Below are 19,550 nucleotides of genomic sequence, written 5' to 3' on the forward strand. Positions count from 1 at the left end.
TGTGTGGGGGGCAGGACAGTCCCATTCTGGGCACCACCAAAAATTGTACAAACCTGCCTCCCTGTCCAGCCCAACCTTCTGCTGATGCACCTCAGCCCACACCCATGCAGGGTTTGAAGCTTCCATTGCTTAAATTCCAGGACACTGAGGGATTTCAGCTCCCCTTTGCCCAGCGGGAACCTTCACCCCACTCCCAACCAGGTTCTTGTCCATGGGATCACTGTAGGGGGGCTGGGTCCCTCGGTGTCTTTTCTCTCTCTGTGACAGGCCAGGGTGCAATAACTGGGGCATCAGAGCACCCAGGACCTTCTGTGGGGCTGCCATTCCCCTTCCCCTTCTGTGGTCTCGTCTGTCATTGACTCCAGCCTTTTTTCTATCCATCGTCAGCACCATCCCAAGCAAGCTGCACTCGCCTCAAAAAGACAGTGTCCCCTGGTGGGTGTACATCACTGACCTCCCTCCTCTCTGAGCACTGACTGCCCCTCTGTTTCCTTGCCTCTCAGTCTGTGCAGATGGGACCTTTCCCTCCAGTGCTGGAGGATTCGCCCTTCTCATCTACCCTTGTCCCAAGCAGCACAGCGGGTGGGAATCTTACATGTACCAAGGTGACTTAGGAGCAGAACCCCTCCCCCACCTTCCATGCAATTGGCACTTGCCCCTCACTGAGCAGGATTGAAATTCCTGCAGGGAGACTGCTGGGCCACATCCCAGCTGGGCATGAGCAAAGCACCAGGGTGAAAAAATGAACTTGGAGATGCTGGGGATTGAACCCAGGGCCTCATACATGCAACGCATGTGCTCTACCACTGAACTACATGCCCACATGGGTTAGTTGGACTATGGGTTACACCCAGAGCCCTCCTGTCTCCACTGGATCCAGTGACCTATAAGCCTCATGAGAAGCCCATTCCCCTCTCTGAGGGCCAGTCCTGCTCTCCTGGAGGTTAACTGTTCATAGGGGTCACTTTGCAGCAGGGCCAGATTCTATGTGTGGGACAGAGAGAGTTTGTGCCCTGGTCTCAGGGTGCAGAGATACGCTCAGACCTCTCCCCTGCATTGGGTGGGGGGTGCTGCCACCCCGTGCTGCAAGGTCATGGTGGGGGATGCTGTGAGCAGCTCAACACCTCACCCTGGCGGCAGAAGTGGGGTGGGGAGCTCCAGGTGTTTCCACCTGCCTGTAAAGTCCAGCTTTCCCCAGCACATTCACTGCAGTGCAATTGGGTCACTGTTTCCATGGCTGAACAGCAAAGAATCACTCCCACTTTCCCTTCTATCGGCAGCAGGGTTAGCCTGTGTCAGTGGTTAATGAGGTGGATCTAGTTGTAGATTGTTATTCATTCCCCACCTTGACAATTCACACAGTCCCTTTCCTACTCAAATCCCCAGCACCTCAGTGATCCTGGTAGCAGGGGTTGGGGCCTGAGATTTTCAGGGTCCTTTTTCCCCTCCACCTGGAGTGAACTCAGCTTTTCCCCATCCCAGACTATCCATGAAATAACAACAGGGGCATAAAGAAAGAGGGGAGGGAACATCTCACTGCCAGGGCTGGATGTGCCCAGGGCCCCCTGCTTGTCCATTGTTTCCATGGAATCTGGCCCCCTGCTTTGCACAAGGGACAGAGAAAGATCTTGCTGTTCCTGTGTCTGTGCAAGGAAAATTGTGCTTCTGTATGAAAGAGAGGCAGGAAATGACCCCATGGTGGGACAATATCCTCAGGATTAAGACCTAAGAACTCAGGCTGAGAACTGATTTAACTCCACTCATCTGGGATTTAACAAATTGTCTTCCATGGAGCAGGGCCAGTTCCAGTGTTTTTGCCACCCCAAGTGGAAAAAAAAATAAAAAAGCTGCAATCAACGGCAGCTCTACCTCTGCTGCTTTTGGCCACAAGTCCTTCCCTCTGAGAGGGACGAATTGCTGCTGAAGCCTCCCCTTTCCATTGGCCGCCCCAGGCACCTGCTTGCTGGGCTGGTTCCTGGAGCCAGCCCTGCCATGGAGACACTGGGAAGATGGGGGAATCAGGAAAACACCACGGATTCGTTTATGTTGTAAGTGAAGAATAACAAAAGCAGCTCTGGTTTAAAGTCACTTTTCCCTGACTGGGAATTGAACCCAGGCCTTGGCAGTAAAAGTGCCAAATCCTAACCACTAGACCACCAGGGAGGGGTAGATGCTATTTGTCTCCTCACTTATGCTACACTTTCTTAGGCTACTTTCTATCCAATTTCTGAAGTTGCTCCATTGTCCATTTCCTGAGGGGCTAAGAGCAGAGAGTGCAGGAATCCCTGTACTCAGGGTCACAACCTGAGCCCAACTCAAGCTACTGAAACAAGCACAAATCATGCTTCCTCCAGCAGGATCACAGGGCCACACAAAGAAACCCATGAGGAACAATCCTCCTCTGCCTTCATTTACCCCATCGCAACCCTCTCAGCAGCCAACTCTTGCGGGAAGGACACTGAGCTGATAGGAGCTCTGGCACAGAGACCAAGAGAGGGGTGTTGCACCCCTTCAGTGTGAGCTGATCACATTCTGACTCTGGAGGAGGAGGGAAAGGCCATGGCCACATGATGGGGCCAGTATGTACCACAACATGGTTCTTTTTTGTGGGATGACTCTGAACATTGACTGATCTCCACTCCCTTGGATTTGAAGAGATGTTTAGTTGGGCACTTAGGAACCTGTAAGGCTGAAGCAATTTTATGGATGGTGACACTACGATTGAAGGGTTATTTAATGTTGTAGAAATTGTTAAAAACACTTAGCTAAAACTGGAACTGCCTGTTATTAAAGGCTGGTTTCCCCACCTCAGTTCCATAAGCTCTGCTAGAAACACCCTGGGTTCTCTCCTGCCTCGGTGGGAACTGGAGGGAATCGTCCCCTGCTGCCCTTGGCTCCAGGCTGGTTTTTCTGGGGAGGGGACGTGGAATTGATTTGTTTGCTGTTGAGAAGGGAGCCAGGCCAGTTCTCAGGGAAAGAGAACTCCCAGCATCTTCCCAGCCCAGCCCAGGCTGCTGCCCTGTCCCAGCCTCTGTTCCCCTGGGGGCCCTGCGTGTTTGACTCTAGAGCAGGCCGGGAGCAGCAGCTGCGGCAGAGGACAGCCTGGGCCGGGCAGATAAGAAGGAGTTTAGCAAACAAAAATGGTAAAATGGCAGCAGAGTATTACCATTGGTCTGTCTGCTTTGGGGCAGGGACAATAACACGTCCTGCTGCATTCGATATTTCAAAGGGAGGTTTAGGATTTTCATTCTCACACACGGTGCACAAAGTAGGACTCAACCTTTGCTGTAAACTAAACAAGCTGCCCACATGATAGCATGACCCCGAACTGCCCAGAATCACCTGATTGATGCCGAGCTTAGCACAGACACCGGCTCAGCCTGGCAGGGTGCAGCCCTGAGCCCTGACAATCAGCTTCCCCCCGCCTCCTGCTGCACAGCGAGGATCCCACGCGAGTTTGTTCAGGAGCGTCCCAGGCTCCAGCTGTAAACTCTGCTGGTCAGTTCTAATCTTTGGCCACACGGGGGCGGCACTAAGGGTCCCATCTAAACGCTGTTTGCGTTCGACCCTTCGGATCACAGATTGTAACCCGCGGGCAGATCTCTGAGTGCAGCCAGATCCCTCCCCAAACTGAACACTGAAGCAGCAGCTCCCATTGGAAAGATCAGGATTTTTGCCTTTAAAAACAAGGGAAATGTCTCCAGCGAGAGACTGAAGAAGCTCAATTGATTTCATTGACTCCATGAATGTTCCTCTGTGTCCCCCTAGGAGTCATGCCCCACTTTTTGGGGACCACTGAACCCTACTCGCTAATCAGGGGCTAGTGATGCCAAAGCCCAGGGAAAGGGAGAACACGTGCGGGGCCCCCAGCACTGGAGCCATGTGAAGGGGCTGCAGGAGAGGGGCCATGGCTGGTGGCTCAGGAGTTAAGGGCAAAGGGGGCACAGGAGGGGGCAGGAGTTAGGGGTGAAGGAGGTGCAAGGGTTGGGAGTGCAGGAGCTAGCGGTAAAGGGGGAGTGGGGATCGTCCAGGGGCAATGGGGAAGTGCCAAAGTACAAGCTTTGCCCAGGGCACCATTTTCCCTAATGCTGGTCTGAGCAAACAATTGGAAATGCCCCTTCAGTGAGACCAGAACCATAGTGTAGAAAAGCCCCTTTGTTAAGTGGCTGTGGCTGAGGGCTTAGGGAGACGGGTTAGAAAGCAATGGGCATCTTTCTGTGGAGGTTTGATTTTTGCCTGCTAGGCCAGGCTGGTGTGTGGTGTCTCCATGGCTGTACTTTCAGTGTCTGATCTGCCCCAGGGAGCCAAGTCTAGACATATTCAGAGGCTCTATGCCAGGGTTTCTCAAACTTCCTTTCACTACAACCCCTTTTTGCAAAAAAAAAAAAAAAAAAACTTACTACATGACGCTAGAAAGACACACCAAGACCCTCTACACTGAGCACAGGCAGAGGAGACAAAGCCGGAGCCCTGCCCCAGTTAGGGAGGGCAAAACCAGAGCTTGAGGGATTCAGTGGTGGGGCTCAGACTTTTGGTTTCAGCCCCAGGCACCAACAAGTCTAATGGCAGCCCTGGCGACCCCATTAAAACAGGGTTATGACCCACTTTGGGGTCCTGACTCTCAGTTTGATAACCACTGCTCTATACTGAGGAGAGAGTTTTCCTGTGGGTGCAGTTAATCCACTTCCCAAGAGGTGGCAGCTATGTCAGTGGGAGAAGCTATATCGGTGGGTGTGCAAGCTGTGGTGTTTACCACATTTAAGAAGTTTAATCAAACCCCATTTTGAAAACCACCTGTGGTCTGGGAATGGCAAAGGAGCTCGATGAATCAGGGTTTGTCCTTCAAAGTCCTGGACTTCACAATTCCATACTCCTGTTGTCATCGGGGATATTGCTCAGTGTTAGAGTGCTTAACTGCAGTTTTCACGTAGTCCTCAGTTCAAACCCCGTGTTCTCTTATAACCTTCTTTCTTTTATTTTTTTAAAGTTAAACATTTTCATTTCCATTCTCCATTATGTTCAGGGCTCCTCTATACAGGAGTGCTTGATATTAATGTAAACACTCAACATTTGCTGTCCAAATGCATAAAAACCTAGCAAAGCTGTCCATCAGCTGAAATCAGTTCCAGTCCTCTAAGTGTCTAGTTTATGTTTTCATCAGTTAAACAAAGGTATCATACGAATGTACATTCGCAGATCCCTCTTCTCCAGGAGCTATGTTGTGCAGAAGAACAAGAACCACATCCAGTTGCAGTTCAGGAATCTGATGACCAAAGAGCCACGAAGTGTTCTGACGGCTGGAGAACAATGCCGTCTAGTGAGCTATTGACTGAGCTCAACCGGTTTAGCGTATCAAAAGAAGATTGAAAGGTGACTTCATTGAAGTGTTGAAGGGCCTTAATGGAGAGAAAAGATGGGGTATTAAAGGGCTCTTTAATCTCGCAGAGAAAGGCATAAAAAGACCCAATGGCTGGAAGGTGAAAAGAGACAAATTCATATTACAACTAAGGCACAAATATTCAACATCGAGGATGATTCACCACAGGAACAATCTCCCAAGGAAAGTGGTGGATTCGCCATGTCCTGATGTCATTTCATGAAGACTAGCTATCTTTCTGGAATGTGTTTGCCCCAAAAGTAGATATTGTGTCATACAGGAGGCCTGTGATATGCAGGGGGTAAGGTTAGATGCTCTAATGGTCTCTTCTGGCCATAAAGTCGACTAATTTCTGAAAAACTGAGTGTAGCATTGGGAGCAGCATCTGATGTTTTCCTGTCTAGCCGGCTTGCTTCCTAGAACGAACGCTCCTTGAGTGGGGTGATGCACAGGGAGTAGCTCAAACCTCCACAGTGCCTGGCCAGGGGCAGGACATTAGCACAGCAAGGGAGGGGTGTGGCAGTGACATCACAAAGGCCTTTTACAGGACCTCAGACTATTGGTCAAAGGTGGTGGGGAGGTGATGACCTCACAGAGAGATGCTCACATCAGCCAGGCAGGATAGGGGTGAGGGGCCAGGGAAACCTCAGAGACCCCTGTGGCTTTGCTTCAGCAAGTCTCCTTCTCCAGGTCTCTCTTTGAGGACTGAGAGAGTATTCGGGTTCACGGACGTGAGCGCCAGGAGGAACCTCTTTCGAGTTTTCTCCTTCCCTTTTCCTGATTTTACTAGAAAACAGCCATCCCTGTTTAGAAGGTTGAAGCCTCCTCGAGGTTTGAAACCTGTTCAGTCTGATCCATCTGGTGACAGTTGAATTCTAGGCATGGAAAACACGAACTTAAGGAGGCAGAATTTTATTCCGCACCTGGGATTTTGTCCCATAGAATCAGTGGGGACATTAGGGTTTGTCCTTTTTGTTTCACCTTTTCCTCCATCCATCCCTCCCTCCTTTCTCTTTGTCTCTTGCTTCTTTTGTCCTTTCACCTGTTCCCCTCCCAACACCAGGAGCGGGGTGTGTGTGTGTGTGTGTGTGTGTATGTGTGTGTTGCGGGGGAGTGCTCTGCAGCTCCCACTGTGGGAGGTCCACCCAAAAATGTGGGGCTGAAATAGTGCTCGGGCAGCGATCCCCACCGGTGACCTGGGCCATCCTTTGGGCTCTCTGGTGAGAACCCTCAGCCTCCCGCCCTCAGTCTCTACCCTGATTGGCTGAGCAGGGGGTTATTGACAGGGAGGAGATTCAGGTCCTTGTTGTTCTCTTTTAAGACCAAGGAAATAAGTCATAACCTGTTATATGTTGACAAATTTTGCTGCTTTGCTGCATTAATCGTCTCTGAGCAGTTCATGATTCTCTCTAACATTGCAGTTCTCCTCAAATACTTGCTGAATAATTACTGTGAACTGTTGTTGGTCTGGAGCTCATCTGAGAGCACTTTATTCAGGTCATTCAGTGTTTGAAATTCATGATCTGATCGTTAGTTTCAAAATCAGGGCTCTTGGGTCCTATTCCCAACTCTGCCACTGGCTGGCTGTGTGACCTAAGACAAGTCAATTCTCCTTTCTCAGCCTTAGCTTCTCCCTCTCTCAAGTAGGGATAATGATGATCCGCTCCTACCTAGCTCAAGGTGGGTGGAGGATGGGGATCCATTGGAGAGTGTCACTAGGAGTATCAGAGGGGCCGTGTTAGTCTGGATTTGTAAAAGCAGCAAAGACTCCTGTGGCACCTGGCTAAGCAAACAGAACAAACCCCAAATCCCCCCTGTGCTTTGGGAGCCAGGTTTGCTGTGGGAATTCTGTAGTTCAGATGACTTCACGCTTGGGCATTGGGATTATTTACCAGTTTCTCTGGCATGGGGGCAATTTTGTGCTCATGGCTGAGTGGTTAAGGCGTTGGACTTGAAATCCAATAGGGTTCCCCTGCGCAGGTTCAAGTCCTGCTCACAGCGAGGCCTGCATCTTAGCCAGTCTCTCACCCAGGCAATCCCTCTGTACAACCCCCTGAGACACTCTCAATTCTCTCCCCACCCCAAGTAAATTCTGTTCTGCTCCTTTCATAGAGATGCCTGGGACACCACCTCACACTGTGTTGTTGAGGGGTCAGGCAAACTCTCAGCACCTGAAGCCTCTGCCACTCACCTAGTGCCCCATAGATCAGCCATAGCCCTGGTTCTGCTCCTCTCTCTAGCATGTGAAAGGAGCTGAGTCAGCGACTGCATGGGAGCTACGGGGCTGCAGAACCAACAGAGAGAAAAAAAGGTGCTCAGTGCCCACTGGCAGCTAGCTCCCCCCCACCCACTACAGGCCTTGCTGACAAGCTCCTCACACTTGCCAGTGATCAGCTGTTCAGTGGGGTGCTGGGGGAGGAGCAGGGAGAGTGGGAGAGGGAAAGGAATGGGGCAGGAAGGTGCAGGGCAGGAAGGGGTGGGGGCTTGGGGAAGGGGTGGAGTGGGGACAGGGCCTGGGGAGGAAAGGGGGATTTGTCCCATACCCGGATCCCTCTAGGGCCGGCCCTGAAGGGAAGCACCGACTATCACAGTGACAATACAACTGACCAGCCTTGCGGGAGAGGCTGAGGGAGATCCGCACTCACCAGGTCTCTTCTCTCCCCCACGGTGAGCCAGACACTGCTCTCTCCTGGCTCTCACTCTAGCAGCTGGATGCCAAGGAGCCATTTCCCCACAGGAAGTGCATTGAGTGCCCCTGTGGTGCTGGGGCTGGCGCTGCTGCTGCCTGTGGGGCTGGCAGGGGGCTGATGTCTGCACAGACTCTCAGCTGCCAGGCCGGAGGGGCACTTGGGCCCTTACCAGACTGGCTCAGTGAAGACGGGGGGTTGACAGAGCAATACAGACGCTCTCCAGAGCACGGAGCAGCAGCCGCCCATGCAGCCAGGCAATGAGCATTTCCCACAGCCTGTAGCCGATGGGGAGGCGCCAGCTGCTGTTCCAGCTCCTCGGGGACAGGCCCTGTCAGCCAACAGCCACTTCTTACTCCCCACAGCTAAGGGCGCCGGGTTCCTCCGGTGGGGTGTGGAGCAGCCGTTCGTTCTCCTGTTCGCACTCCTCTGCGGTGTGAAAATCGGGAGGAGGCAGAAGCCCCACTTCCCTCCCGAAATGACGCCCAGTGGGGGAAGCCAGGACAACAGGGTGGGGCGGCAGGTGGTGGCCAGACTCTCACCGCCAGGGTCTAGTCTAGCTCAGGGTCCAGCTCAACTTCCTCCCCGCGCCACTGGCCCCAGTCCCCTTCCACCACCAGGTCAACCCGGGCACTAGGGCAGGAACAGGGTGAGGCAGCAAGTCAAGCTGAGCAAGGCAGGCAAAAGCGAGTCTTGTCTTCATGGGCACCTCCCAATGACGTCCTTTTTGTGTGCAACTGCTGCAAAAACATCCCGGGCAGAGAAGCAACAGGCCCAAACATTACCACACAGCTGCCAAAGTAGCTCAGTTGGGAGAGCGTTAGACTGAAGATCTAAAGGTCCCTGGTTCAATCCCAGGCTTTGGCAGGCCCTTTCATCTCTCTTTGTACCCTGCTGGCTTGTTCTCTGGGAGCACAGTGGTGTGTCAGCACCCAAGATGAGCAGGGCTGCCCTAGAGCATTTAGGGGTCTGGAACAAAGCATTTTTGGGAGCCCGTTCAATTAAAAAAAAGTTGCAATACTGTATTCTCATGGGGCCTGGGGTAAATTGCCCTGCTTGCCTCCCCTCTGGGTGGCACTGATGGTGAGTCTCTGATCTTGGGCTCTGCAGTAGGAAAACATAGAATGGGCTTCTGCCCCTAGTTGGCCCACCTGACCTTTAACAAGGAGAGATGGGAGCTGTCTTTCCCAATATGTCAGGGAGAGAGCAAGGCAGGGTGACCCTCAGGAATGGTGCCAGAGGGCTGCTGGGCAGTGACAGGCAGGGAGTGGGGGTGAAAACTCCTCTGCGCAGCTGAGCAAGGGCAGTACCAGGGAAGGGGCATCTGTGAAAGTGGCCGTGTGGAAGGGATTTGGGGGTCCAGGAGGAGGCACTTGCTGTTCAGTGCCTTGGAGCAGCTGGACTTGGCCATGGTGGGTGTTCAGGAAATGCACATTCATGACTCTAGGGTAGCTTGCTGGGCAGAGGGTGATGGGAGGAAGGGCTTCCTGGCCAGGAAAGAATGATGGGGTTGGAGTCTTGTTCTTCACATTCGCGGTGCGAGTACAGAAGGTGGTGGAGCTCCAACCAGGGAGGGCATTACTGGTGGGCTTTGTGCTCTGTGGCACTGGTTACTGCTATATTAGTGTGTATGGTCTCCAGTTAAGGCATGAGAGGGAAGATCAAAGGCTCCCTTCCTCTGGACTGCATGATGTTTGGTGTTGGGGGGGGGGGGTTAATTGTGTCAGCCGGCCTGAGCACCGCTGGTCCCATTTTCCCAACTGTCAGAGGAAATATTTTTACAATGAGCACTACCTGGCACAGGTCTGTGGTGAAGTCAGCTTAGAGGAGCTCACTCCAGCCACAGAGGGGGTTCACCTTTCTGCGGGGACAGACCAGGACTCGCATTGACCGGATTTATGCTTAGCTTTTGTGTCTTTAGCATGTTGCTTCTCAGATTCTTTCTTGGCCTGACTTGTTACACTTTGACACTTAACAGGCCAGAGTTTGTGCACCTTCCTATTATCCTCACTAGGATCTGATTTCCAAATATTGAGGAATGACTTTTTGCCTCTAACAGCCTCCAGTACTCTGCCATGTACCTAGAGTGGCGTTCTGCTGGTCCTCCTATTGTTGTTTCTGATTTAGGGCAAACGTTTCATCTGAGCCTCTAATTGCGGTGTTTTTCAACAGTCTGCATGCTGCTTGCAGGCACCTAACACTTGTGACAGCAGCTCCTTTTAATTCCCATCCAACCATCTATACTTATGCCAATAGGTTGACTTTAGGTCTTTAACTTTGAGCGGCAGCTGAGAAGATGGTAAATCGGGCAGAAACCCATTCGACAAACCTCTTCATTTCCTTGTTATTTCCTGACTTCTTCATTCATCGCCTTTTCCTTATTTCCTGGCTGAGGCGGCGGCCTGCCAGGGCTGAAGGCAAGAGGCAGGCCTGGGCGTGGCGAGGGCCTCCTGTCCCGGAATGAGGCCGCACTGCTTCCTGGTCCCCTTTTCCCACCCACACCGGCAGGCGGCTGCTGTGGGAGAACATGAGGGAGGCTCTCGGGATGCTAGGCAGCGCTGTGTGGCTGTCAGGGGAAAGAGCCTTCTTCTCTAAAGATGGCTGGCAGAAAGGTGGTGCTCAGCTCTGTAAGTGACCTGCCCAGTAGCCTCGCTGCCAGGGGATGCAGACATATCTGTAAGGTGCAGAAAGAGGGTATTTGGCTTCCAAGTTAATATGAGAAATATGCATTTAGGAGATGGAATTTCCATTCTTTCATCAGGGCCCCAGTGGCCTAATGGACAAGGCAATGGCTTTCTAAGTCAGAGATTGTGGGTTTGAGTCCCATCTGGGGTGAAAAACTCCCTCTACATTGCAAGGAAATCTTGGCCTTATTTTCACCAAGGAAGCTGGGAGATGTTTGAACACAAAATACTGGATCTTGGGAAAAATCCCCCAGAAATGGCATCTTGACAAATGCTTTCTAAACCCATCAGTAGCAAACAGTTAATACTAGTGTTTGTCTGAGACTAGGAAGGGAGTGTTTACTCTGACACCTCAGTGAGTGAAACAGAGGGAAAGAGCAAGGCTGTCCTGAAAGAGAATGGATCTGTCTGGAGACAAAGCAGCCCCTGAGAATGAGCAATGGTGTGAAAAGAAGGGGTTCAAATGGGTGTTAGATGTAAGTTAGTGTTAGAGGGTTTATCCCTTCACCCTCCAATTACTGGGTCTGTCTTGCGTACACACAGAGCAGCAATACCCAGAGTCCAAAGGTGCAAACAATTAGATGTTTATTGGGTTGAATTTCCAGCAAGCAACGATTCCAGTTTCCTTCCTCAGTGTCCCCATCCCAGCCCTGACGCCACAGAGCCTTGCCTGTGTCCCTGTTCCCATTCTCCCCCTTAGCAAAGCATAGGACATATGGTGACACATTTCCTGATAGGGCCAGGCCTCAAGGTGGAAGGTGTTGATATTCCATTTGTCCCACTGCCCCGTGCGCAGTACAGTGCCCTGCACCTTCTCTCGTACGGGCGGGCCACACCGGTTCCAATTAGTGTTCCAGACTTCCCACTATAGTGGGCCTGGGAAGGTTGGGTCCAGGTTGTCTAGTACAGGGGGGAGGGGCTTACTCCATTACTTCTAGGTTATTTCCGTAGGCAACGTATCACAAGTATACTTAGCAATACACCAGCCGCTGTAACAATCCACAGCAACACCGAGAGACCTGACCACTGCCGCATGGTCCAACATCCCGGCCACCACCGAAACACCTCCTCTCCTCCTTCGACGGGGTCAAGCCCTTAACATGTCCAGTTGCTGGCAGTTGCAATACGCTGCCGCTGCAGGTTTTCGTGCTTTTGTCCATAGCATAAGTCCATTTAATGTCCTCAGAGAAATGGGTTATTGTCCAAACCAACTTAACCACATGGTGTGGAATCAGGCTGTATGCGCTGGTTCGATTATTCACAGCAGTAAGATTCACAGATCTATCTGTGCACCAAAGCCCAGAGAGCAGTGTGTAGTGTGGAATTTGGTTAGGGGCTGGTGTAATTGTGCCCCCAGTAATATGTACATTTCCAGCAAAACACCTCATACACAGTACACCCAATTGTCCACCCCTTGCCATGGGCCATTGGGTGTGCTCCTCCACGGCCATCAGGGAGGGGCACATTCAAACATCTTCTCTGGATTTACACCATTTTACACACCCCTCCATTGATTCCCAGTGAGCAAATCCCCTTCTCATTATTCCCATAGGGCTTGTGGGGCCCACCTCAGCTGCCGATTCACTTCCAGATACCACGGTAGCTATTACACAGGTGCTGGCCTCCTAGTCGAGCATTTTGAATGTCCACACACATCTTCCCCCAGGTCAGCCTTTTGAAGCCATCCCCATCCATGTCATGAGGTTTTCTGTTCATTGAAACACAACAATGCTAACAACAAGACAAACACCACAGACAAACAACACAAAACATAGATTTATGGTATTCTGGGTTAGTCTTTTGCTGGCACCAGCTTGCTTGTAGAGTGTCTGAAAAACAAAAGAAACAATTTCCACACACACCCCCAGTGGGGACAGATTAGTGCTTAATAATAATAATACCACTTCCTTTTACAAATTTCCTTGCTAATTGCAGGAAAAACAGAAGAATTTCCTCCAGGCTGTCCTTATTTTGTTCTATAGTTAGATAGTGAATTACCCCACTCACTGGTCATTTATGAAATTCATGAGGTGGTGTGCCTCAGTTTCCCCTCTTGTACAACAGACCCAGTTTGCAATAGTTTATCTGCTGCACCAAGCTTTAAGTTTATCCTCAGGTAATAGCTGAGAGACAGCTTTAGATTTAGCTTTAGCACTGTACATACACACACACACTCCTTAGGGTTAACCTGTCCCCCTTATTTTCAGGCTTGACTTGTTTTTTCACCTCCCTTTCCTGGAGGGCCACAATCTGAGTCTTCCAGTAGCTTGGTTGCTGACCAGATGTATTTATTATTTGCAGCTCCTTTGTGCAGCCACTGATGGGCAGTTCTCTCCTTCCCCCATCAGCTAGGTCATTTGCATTCACCCCGGCTTTCGGGCTTGGCTTTTGGATCCAAAGCCATCAGCAGCTCAGAGACTGTCTTAAAAGGGACACAATCAACTTCCACCTGAGTTCTGATTACTTTCCACTTTCATCTTCTGCTTCAAAACACACAGATCTCAAAAAGAAACCACAACCTATTGTGGCTCCCTTTGGAGCCCTAATAGGGTTTGAGCTAAGTACCATGTTTTGTTTGCATTTCTTTTACCCTTTCTCCAATATACACGGCACACGTCCTCGGGATATGCACATTCCTTCCATAGTTTAACCTTCATAACATTATATTACAAACCATAAGTCTCAGTTTAAGTTTTTAAAACCTTACCCAATTACACACAACATTTTGTTTTGTCTAACATCCCTTGCACTGCAATAATTTTTTTTTACACAACTGTACCCCGATTACACGTCCATCTTGTACAACCAGAGACAGCCAGGGGCAGGCCAGTTAAGTGCCAATAGAAACCCCGGACATTCCTTTAGTGATTTTGCTTACATTACCCAGGAGTCAAATCATTTTGATGAGATTATCTCTCCGCCTGCTGCCTGCAGCCGTCCCCTATAGACCATTTCTGTGGGCAAAGGGCCCATTTCCCCTCAGAATGGCTGTAAAGGCTTCTCGGGACAAAACATAGTGGTGGTAGCAGCCACTTTACCTGACCCTCTTGTATAATTTAATTACTAAGCTTCCATCCAACGTGAGTGCACAGAGCTGCACATACAGTTACATTTATATAACTGGGTTTTATTATTAAACCAAAAACTGCCCTTCTTGTAACACCACAACTGTTGCCTTTTACTATTTCCACAACTCCCAAATGTTTACTTTCCTCCAAACTCTGTATTATTAATTTTTGCAAAACCCTGGGTGGCTGCACTGCAGTGCTGGGGTGACTCTGCAGGGGGAGAAGCTGCTGTGGAGCAATGTAGAGCACGTGCAGGAAGGAGCCGGGGTCACTATTCACATTGTGAACTGCACAATTTTCCAAATTTGGGAATGGCCAAGAACAATTCTAGGGGAAGGTGAACGCAGAGCAGTGACACTGGAGGTGCCCAGACCTCCAATGGGGGCGGTGTGGAAATTAATAAAGGGAAGGTCATTTGCAAAATTAGTCATCACTGACAAGATTTGTCTCTTCTTATTTCATGTTATGGTGTTATTTAGCGGAATCAGGACATATTTTACTATGTTAATTAAACACTTAATTTTATTTAACTAAGCCAAAAACTTAGTGTCACTTATTTTTTTCTCTGTCCTAGCAAGAACTAAATGAATGTTGTGAGTTTCTGGAAAGTGCAGCGAGATTAAATGTGGGGAAAGCCGTCTCTGTGTTTGTGAGCTGATGTTTTCCTCTCACAGGTCAGTGCCTGCACTGAAATACCAAGAGGGATCTAAGGGCTGGTGTACGCTGGGCACAGGGGTGTTCGCAGAAGGGGCGGGGCTCAGGTGGAAAGGGCGGGGCAGGGTGTTAGTCTCCCCCAGCTGGCGGTTCTCACCCTGCCCATGGTGTTGCAATGACAGAGGCTGTCCAGGCTGCACTTGTAGCGAGGCTCCCCCACTACGTGGCCGCGCAGAGGCTGCAGGAGACAGGCAGGTGGCAGCAGGGGAAGTGGCGACACAGGAGCTCTCAGCAGCAGGGTGAAGGACAATGCCGTGGAGCGGCAGCGACGCAGAGTGAACAGGGCAAACCGAGAGCCAGTTGAGGGAGTGTCGGCAGCAGAAGCGGAGGTGTCTTTTGATGCCTTCCCCTCCCTCCCCCACCCCTGGGGCTTTGCTGCCCAAGAGGAGTGGGGGTTGGGGGAAGGAGAGCGGAGGGTTCTCTTAAAGGAACATTGGATTGGACTGTCACACCGCACACAGCACTGCCCAGTGTACTCTGGGGTGGGGGGTTGCTGATGAGCGTAGATTTGAATGTGGTTGTGGGGTTTTCCCAAACTCAGGCTTGATTCTCTTTCCCTTTTAATAGAAGTTCTCATTGGCTCTCCGCCCACGCAGAGCTGGGGAGTGGGGGGGTGTTGCCTTTTCCCCAGGCAGCAGGGTGACACCTGCTGGCGAGTGAGGGTCGGTTTGGGTGACCCCCACTCAGGGCAGGCTAAGGGCAGGTCTCTGACCTTTACTCAGCCCAGGAGGAGTTTTTTGCACTAACATCCCAAGTGTGCAAGTCCGTCCCCGCAGAGCTGCCCCATAGGGTGACCTTAAAGCGATTGTGGAAAACGGGACGGGGGTGGGGGGCAATAGGCTCCTATATAAGAAAAAGTCCTGCCAAACCGGACTGTCCCTTTAAACATGGGACATCTGGTCACCCTGGAGCAGCCCCGCACTCCTGCTCCCCGGTTGGTGCGTTTGTAACCCGGGGGCTGAAGCCGACGCGCGAAAGGGAAGGGAGCGAGCTCGGAGCTCTCCGGCGCCACCTGCTGGGAGCAGAGGGCAATGACTGAGCGACGTCCTGGCTAATTTAAATATCACCTGGTTCTCTGCCGGGTGGCTCCACTGGAGAGCTGGGGCGTGGCCTGAGTGTGGCCCCACCTTATTTGCATATATTAAAAGCGGCAGTTTGGGGCCATTGGGGTAAAATAGGAGTAAGTTTTGGGGTTGGGCCCCACATGTTTAGTGCGGGCTGTGGGGAGCCGGGCTGAGCAGAGCCTGCCCCGACGGGGAGTGTGGTCACCCTGAGCTGGGAGCGTGTGGCCAGACATGGGGAAGGGGCTGTGAAAAGTAGGAAGTGTCATTTGTGACTGGGGGAGGGGAAGTGAGACTCCTGCTTTGGCGGTTACTGGGGGGAGTGACACAAGCTCCTGGTGCAGGCTGCTGCTATGGGGGTAGGACAGGTGGGGTGGGGCTATCTGGGTCCTTGAGATGAGGGGCGGTTCCTGATTGGCTGGTGCTGGCCTGCCTAGTGTTTTCTGACAGCTGCTCTCCCATTGGCCCTCGTGCGGGGCGGGTCTCTGAAAGCTGGTCTCCCATTGGGCCCTCCCCAACCGACGGTTCTGACAGGCTCAGCTCCCATTGGTGACGTTGTCTGACAGCGATGCGGGGCGGGGCCGCCAGGGCCTTGTGCGCTCAGAGCTCAGCGCCGCCCGCGAGAAGCGGCGCGAGGCCGCGCGGGGCGGGTCCCGCTGCCGGGCGGAGGGACCGAGACCGCAGCCGCGGCGCCGCCTCCCGCCTGGCGCGAAGCCGCAGCACCGGGGTCACAGGGCGCGAGGCGCTTCCGCATGCGGCTGTTTCCTGCCGGTCGCGGGGTGACGGGTCCTGCCCGGGGCGGCCGCGGGGTCCCGATGGCAGCGGGGGCTCTGGCGTCCGCCCGCCCGCGGCGGCTGGGAGCTGCAGGGCCCCTGCCTGGCCGGGGCTGCGGCTCCTCCTCACCCCGGTGACTGGGAGCTCCCGGCTCTGCCTGCGGTGTCTGAGCGCCGGGGGCTCCTCTCCTGCCCGGGGCGGCCGGGAGCTCCCGGGGCTGCGGCTCCTCCTCCCCGGTGACGGGAGCTCCGGGCTCTGCCTGCGGTGTCTGAGCGCCGGGGCTCCTCTCCTGCCCAGGGCGGCCGGGAGCTCCCGGGCTGCGGCTCCTCCTCACCCCCCCCCCGGACTGGGAGCTCCGGGGGATGCCTGCGGTGTCTGGGCGCCGGGGGCTCCTCTCCTGCCCGGGGCGGCCGGGAGCACCCGGGGCTGCGGCTCCTCCCCCCCCCGTGACTGGGAGCTCCGGGCTCTGCCTGCGGTGTCTGGGCGCCGGGGCTCCTCTCCTGCCCGGGCGGCCGGGAGCTCAGGGCTGCGGCTCCTCCTCACCCCGTGACTGGGAGCTCCGGGCTCTGCCTGCGGTGTCTGAGCGCCAGGGGCTCCTCTCCTGCCCGGGCGGCCGGGAGCTCCCGGGCTGCGGCGCTGCAGGGTCTGTGAGCAATGACGTGGGGCTGCGGGTCCTCCCGCCATCAAGGCCTGTTGGGAAATCCTGGGTCCATCCGCCGCGGCTGGGAGCTCTGGGGTCCGCTCGTAGGAGCTGCAGGGTCCGTACGCAGTGGGGTGGGGCTGGGGGGGCTCCCCGCCACCCATGGCTGCTGGGAGCCCCAGGGTCTGCCCGTGGGAGCTGTGGGGAGATGAGGGTTTGGGGTGGAGGAGGGCTCCAGGCTGCTGGGTGGGGCCGAGGGATTCGGAGTGCAGGAGGGGGCTGTGGGTTGGGGTCCAGGACGGGGTGATGGCTCTGGGGTGGGGGCAGGGATGAGGGGTTCCAGGTGTGGGAGGAAGCTCTGGGCTGGGGCAGGAGGTTGGGGTGCAGGGGGGTGAGGGCTCTGGGGTGCAAGAGGGGGCTCTGGGTTTGGGGGGGTTCAGGGCTGGGGCAGGGGGTTGGGGTGCAGACTTACCTCGGGCGGCTCCTGGTCAGCGGTGCAGCAGGGGGGACCTACTGGCCATTTCCAGGGTGCAGTGCGGTGCCCTAGGACACGTAGGGACCAGCCTGCCTGAGCCCCGCAGCACCACTGACCGGACTTTATAACCCAGTCACCCCACTGGGAGCTCCAGGGTCCCCCTGTCACATGTGGTGGCTGGGAGCTCTGGGATCCACTCACAGTAGCTGGGAGCTGTGGGGTCCATCCGTGGTGGCATGGGCCTGTGGGAGCCCCTTCCGACACTGGTGGCTGATAGCTGTGAGGCCCCCACCGGCCGACAGCTCCAGTCTTGCTGCCCCAGGGCTGAGGTGGAAAATGTCACTGAGATCTCTGAAAGTCACAAATTCTGTGACCCCCTTTATATAATCTTAGCCTTAATAGTTGTTGACTGTCTCTCTCGATCTAGTGATCTGCTCTAGCGCAGATGGGACAGGGAAGACAGAAGCTCACCCGCCAGCACAGGTTTGGGCAGCAATGGCTCTTGGGCTATTTGCTGTGCATGCAGCGGACTTGTCCAGGCCGGTGGAGCAGCTCTGCCAGATGAGGAGCTGGAAGAAGGAGACCTGAGCAGCCTGGACAGCCCACTTTTTCTCCACAGCCACTGCCTGTCAGCAGGATTCCTCCTTCTCCTCAGTGAGACCAAATCTAAGCACCTAGATAGCTGGTCTGTCCACTGCACCCCAATCCCTCATGCCTGAGCCTCCCTGCCAAAGTCCTGCACCTGGCTCAAGAGAATTGTCTCACATCTCGCTGGGAACTCGACTTCTTGTGCCCAGAGAGTCTCGGCCCCACTCAGTAGAGGACCTGAGAAACACAGTGTCTGCCTTTTCCAAATAAGTGCTTGGAGAGGTTTTGTTCTTGTGACCACGTGGCCTAACGGATAAGGCGTCTGACTTCGGATCAGGCGATTGAGGGTTCCAGTCTCGCCTTTGCCCTTCCTGACTTGCCAAAGAAAATGGGCGGCTGCCCGGGCTAGTGTGTGGAGCAGTTTCCCTCTTCCAAGTGTGCTCCTGTCCCTGTGCTTGAGGGGGTTGCTACATAGCCCCTTGGGAGCCCGGGTGTTTCTCTGCTTCTCGCCAGCTGGGGAAATGCCTCTTGGGGTAAAATCTCCTGCCCCACTGCAAAAGTCAGCACCATGAGTGGGAACGGTAAGAGGCCCCACCAGGGGGGCTGGCCCTGCTTTCCTACTGTCTTCTGATGTTGGCCACAGAGCATCAGCAGCTGGCTGTGGGTGGTTTTCAGTGGGGGTTCGGCAGGCCAGGGAGCAGCCTGGCTGGGTGTCTCTGTGGCTGCTGCTGGCCACGCATAGGCATGGTTCTCCCCTCCTCTTGCCCTGCCCTTGGTTGCTCTGTGGCTTTTAAGCCTTCCCTTGGAGCTGTCAGCACCAGCCACCTCTGTCCTAGGTGCCCAGAGGAGGAGAGGTGCTGGGCTCCAGCCTGGGACTCTTCCTCCCTCCTGCCTTTCCCTGACTATGAAACCTGGCCCTGACACTCCTTTCTTCAAGCGCCATGTGGGCAAGAGGAAAAGTGTGGTAGAAAGCACAAGGGCCAAACTTGTGGGCATCAGAAATCCCAAACACCCAGTCAAATCATAGCCACTTCTAGACCCCATTCCAACCAAAGACCTGGCTCCAGTGGGTATGAGTCACTCAGCACAAGGTAAACAACTCATTCTTAGACAGCTGGAGTTAGGAAAGCGCTTGGATCTCCAGGGATTTACCATAAGGTCCTATTGAGATTTGAACTCAGATTTCAGCATGCCAACCATTACACCATGGGCCCAGCTTGTGCTAGTTTCTCTGCACATTGGTGACCCTATCATAGAATACCAGGCTTGGAAGGGACCTCAGGAGGTATCTAGTCCAACCCCCTGCTCAAAGCAGGGCCAATCCACAGACAGATTTTTATCCCAGATCCCTAAATAGCCCTCTCAAGGACTGAGCTCTCACACCTGGGTTTAGCAGGCCAATACTCAAACCACTGAGCTCTCCCTCCCTCACAGGCTCAGGTTATGTAAGGGACTGTTGGCCCTTTACTAAAACTGAGTGGG

At 53.6% G+C, this 19,550-nt stretch overlaps 4 non-coding genes across 4 annotated transcripts; 2 read left to right on the forward strand and 2 right to left on the reverse strand.

Annotated features, from left to right (window-relative positions):
• Nucleotides 1–749: 749 nt before the first annotated feature.
• TRNAA-UGC lies at nt 750–821 on the reverse strand. Its single transcript has one exon. It is a non-coding gene; the product is annotated as a tRNA-Ala (tRNA).
• A 1,270-nt stretch (nt 822–2,091) lies between these two features.
• TRNAK-UUU lies at nt 2,092–2,163 on the reverse strand. The gene has a single exon. It is a non-coding gene; the product is annotated as a tRNA-Lys (tRNA).
• Nucleotides 2,164–7,295: 5,132 nt separating this feature from the next.
• On the forward strand, nt 7,296–7,376 carry TRNAS-UGA. Its single transcript has one exon. It is a non-coding gene; the product is annotated as a tRNA-Ser (tRNA).
• A 1,482-nt stretch (nt 7,377–8,858) lies between these two features.
• TRNAF-GAA lies at nt 8,859–8,931 on the forward strand. Its single transcript has one exon. It is a non-coding gene; the product is annotated as a tRNA-Phe (tRNA).
• The last annotated feature ends 10,619 nt before the right edge of the window (nt 8,932–19,550 follow it).

This window comes from Mauremys reevesii, linkage group 12 (assembly GCF_016161935.1).
Source record: "Mauremys reevesii isolate NIE-2019 linkage group 12, ASM1616193v1, whole genome shotgun sequence".
Taxonomy (NCBI): domain Eukaryota; kingdom Metazoa; phylum Chordata; order Testudines; family Geoemydidae; genus Mauremys; species Mauremys reevesii.